Genomic DNA, 4047 nt, shown 5'->3' with positions numbered 1-4047 from the left:
AAGCCGATACGGAAAATTCAGAACGCAGTCGACGCTTTTTCAACGATTTTACGTCGAAATACACCGACTTTCTGCGCAAATCAAGCAAAACCGACCCAATTGGGCTTCAAGTCTCGCAAAAATTGACTCCGCAGCCGCAAAGTTTCAAGAGTTTAGAGGCGACGGCTCCGAAAAATCCGGTTTTAACTCGAAAGGAAGCGACAAAGCAGCGACAATTCGGAACGCAGTCGGCACGTTTTGAGCGATTTTCGCTCGATAAAGCGCAACCTTCGCGAGCTGCACCAAGAAAGCCGACGCCACTCGTTCAAACGCAAAGAGCTGCGTTCGCGGTTGCTCGCTTGTCAATGTTTTTTGTGCGCAAATAATGCGAAATACTCACTGGCGGTAAGTCTGCAGGCACAGCGACGACAAAAACTGAACTTTTCGATCACTCCTAGTCGATGGAAGGCATCGCTTAGGCGAAATAAACCAGGCAAACAGCCCAAGGACGCTATGCTGCGTTCGCAACTTTCCGCTTTGCGCGTCTTTTGCCAACAAATCCCACAAAATCCGGTCGTTCCTGTGCCTCAAAACGACTCGACAGCGCACAGAGCGACTTTAAAGCCAAATTTATAAACTCCGCAGTTGGTGCCGTTCGTCGTTGGTGCAGTTCCTTTCTGGGCATTTTTGTAGTCCTTGTGCCGCAAATTGTACAAGTACTCATAGATCTAAATTAGGAAAAAAAATTAAAAATTAAAAAAAAGGCGTTTTCTAGTCGAGTAGGACTACGCTCGGAATGCCTGCGTCATTTGACATTGGGTGACAGGTCCCAATTATGTCAAAGTTTTGACACGGCTGTGCTTCGAAACGTCAAAGTAGTCTATGCAAACGTCGTTTAGTGTTCGAAAAGAGTGAATAATTGACTAGTTTAGAGTGTTGTCGCATACAAGCCAGTGTCGTGCTCGAAGGTCTCGGCACAACATCGACACTCAACACAGTCCGATGTATTTGTTGTGCCGAGCCCTTCGGGCACGACACTGATTTCAACGTGACAAACAATGATTTGACTAGTTTAGAGTGTTTTTTTGCGTTGAAACCAAATAGATCGACCTGAGTTGGGTGTCGATGTTGTGCCGAGCCTTTTGGGCGCGCCACTGGCTGTGCGCTTCCGCCGACTCGGCAAACAAACGCCGGCCGCCAGCGTTCGGCTTCATGAATGATTTACAACGGTCGATGTCACTCGCATCAATCAAATTAGCTCAATCAAGTTGCGTCAGTTTACGCAGCCGATTAGCGCGCCAACTGCGAATTAATTCGAGCAAACAGACCTCGGAAGTGTGCTAACGAGGCCCGTTAATCCGGCACTGATGTACCGAGATTCGGCCCTAATCCCGCCCGGATTTTCGCGGATTAGCGCGCCACCGTTTAAATGGGCGAGCGGGCGCCACGCTGTTCAGTCGCTGTGCGCGCCCCCAACTCTCCCCAACCCGCTCAGACGCCCTTTGAGGGAAGCGCGCGTCGTCGCCCGCTGGCCATTTGCCCACGCACTAAACCGCTCCCAAACTAGTCCGGTCGCGTCTTCTTTGCTCTTCTGCTCCGCGGGTGCCAACCACTGAACCAACACGGATTACTTAATGCGGCGTTGCGCAAACTACTCCACACATACAGGGTGAGACGCGCCCATTTTTGACCGGAGGGGAGGCTGCATTGCTGCCGTTCTGATCGCTCAGAGCCGCCATGCACGAGAAGGGGTTCATCAACATGTTCAGGGGCACGGCCCCCCAGATCGTCGCCGTGCTGGGCAGTAAGTACCCGATCGAGCGCAACTGGTTTTTTTGCATTTTGATTGCCGATGTTTAATGGATGAGGCACGAGCATCGGTTTTCCTCTCACTGAGTCTGCAGCTTTTGTGCGGTGCGCCATGAAACTGCCGCAAATCGGGTGGGCTGCGCCCCAACTGCTGGCCGTTTTGACCGGTAAGTTGCGCCTCCATCTAGCGGCCGGCCGCGCCACTCACCACCCTCGCGCCCCCATCTAGCGGCCGACCGCGGCACTCACCACCCGAGGGCGGTTGCCAGGCGACGCGCCCCGAAACTGGGCAGGGCCGAACTGGTCCCGCTGTTGGCCGCTCCACCCTGTACACTCTTCAGTCTAAATAAAACCAGCTGATTCGCCGCTGCCGGTCAGTGTGCCAGCGCAGGCAGTGACGTCGCGGCCGAGCCTAAAATTAGACGTCCACACGCGGTTTGTCCAGTGGAGCGCGGGACAGTTTTCCGGACGGGACACGCTCGTCCAATGCTCGTGTGCAGGTTCAGCGGTGCCCAACAACATGATCCTCGAGAAGGGCCAATTGCTCTCGGTGCTGGCCAGTAAGTTGCCCCCCCGGTCTCTCTCACTCTCGCTCGGCCGCCGCACGTGCAGAAGCGAGAGGCCGCATAACCCTAATTAGGGTTAATGCCATTTAATTGCTCGCGGCCACATGTTTACATTCCGCCCAATTATCGCTCTCATTATCATCGTGGTTACGCTTGTTATTGTGGCGTCGGCAAACGTGCACGTCAAGGCTACCAGCACACAACAATTAATTGTTTAAACAATGCCGGGTTTATGCAAATGTTTCGTCAATTTTGACAAATTTCCGGCAACGCGATGGACCAGTTCGGATGCGTCCCTATCCAGCCACGCGCCGGATTCAGTTGGGCCAACGTCACGTGCATTGACCGACTGCGTTCCGCAATTCCAAAGTTTGTTTTTCGATCAAAATCACGGCTTTTCGACACTAATTTACGCTCGACTGCGTTCTGAATTGCCATCTTTTTTTTGTCAATTCGCAGTTTTTTCAACGGCAAGATCGCCTGTTGCTCACGTGGTGTCTTCGAATTGACCAAACCCGAATGGCAACGTCGCATTTCCTTYAAAGTGTTAGGTAACTTTGACCAGCTGCGTCCCGGAATTTTCACATTTTTTCCTTTCTTGGCACAATTGGTGGAAACGCAAATTTTGTAGTCGACTCCGTTCCAAATTGCGCAGGAAACAAAAAATCCTTACGTGGTGCCCTCCATTTCCTACTCAGCTGCGTTCCAAATTGCCTACTTTTTTGCTAGTTCTTCCGCTCATTTATCCACAAACAAGAGGCTTAAATAACAGAATTTCAATATTTTTTAAACTTTTTTGCGGCAATTTTTTGGTCGTAAGTTACGTTATTTCAAGGGTATTTTCTGCTCGACTGCGTTCCAAATTTCCGTCTTTCTCGCCGGTTTTTCAAGATTAAATACTCATTCATCCATCCATAAGCCGGCGGCTCTAATGGCGCTTGCATTTTTCATAGAGTAATAAAGATTCCTTACGTGGTGCCCTCCATTGCTGACCAGCTGCGCTCGCCAATGTCAACATTTTTCCTTTTTTGGACACAACCGATGAAAGATGCGCATTTTATGACGGTTTTTCAAGTAAATCACGTTATTTGAAATGTGTTTTCTACTCAACTGCGTTACAAATTGCCTACTTTTTCGCTAGTTTTCCTTAATAAGCTTGCGGCGCACCAGGATTTAAATAAGTTCTCAACTTTTTTGCGGCAATTTTTTCGCGGTAAATTACGTTATTTCAGGGGTATTTTCTGCTCGACTGCGTTCCAAATTTCTTTCATAGAGTAATAAAGTTTCCTTACGTGGTGCATTGGTGACCATTTCGAGTAAATCACGTTGTTTGAAATGCGTTTCCTACTCAACTGCGTTCCAAATTGCCCACTTTTTCGCTGGTTTTCCTATTCATTTATCCACAAAGAAGCGGCTTTAATAAGCTTGCGGCGTTCGACGATTTTTACGATTTGCGTTTTTGTCTCACGTCTCAAGTTCGCCATTCTCTAGCAATTCTTATCGTGGTGCCTTCCAATAGGCAAAAGTTCAGTGGCAACGTCGCATCTCCTGCGTTGACCAGTTTTCCGCCCATTTTTCACATTAATTCAAGTGGTTTCTGCTCGACTGCGTTCTAAATTGCGATCCTTTCTTCGATCCACACAACTTGTTTTTTACGCGAAAATTCTCGAAAAATTCGCAGGTTTTTCAAGTC

At 49.2% G+C, this 4047-nt stretch overlaps 1 protein-coding gene across 1 annotated transcript in view; it reads right to left on the bottom strand.

Annotated features, from left to right (window-relative positions):
• Nucleotides 1-4047, bottom strand: part of LOC109540606 (facilitated trehalose transporter Tret1-like) — a 16233-nt gene that overhangs the window by 5599 nt on the left and 6587 nt on the right. The gene's annotated exons all lie outside the window — the stretch shown is intronic.

This window comes from Dendroctonus ponderosae, unplaced genomic scaffold (genome assembly GCF_020466585.1).
Source record: "Dendroctonus ponderosae isolate FM_Combo_2020 unplaced genomic scaffold, Dpon_F_20191213v2 Dpon_F_20191213_12, whole genome shotgun sequence".
In the NCBI taxonomy this organism is placed as follows: Eukaryota; Metazoa; Arthropoda; class Insecta; order Coleoptera; family Curculionidae; genus Dendroctonus; species Dendroctonus ponderosae.
This window is presented reverse-complemented; position numbering and strand designations above follow the sequence as displayed.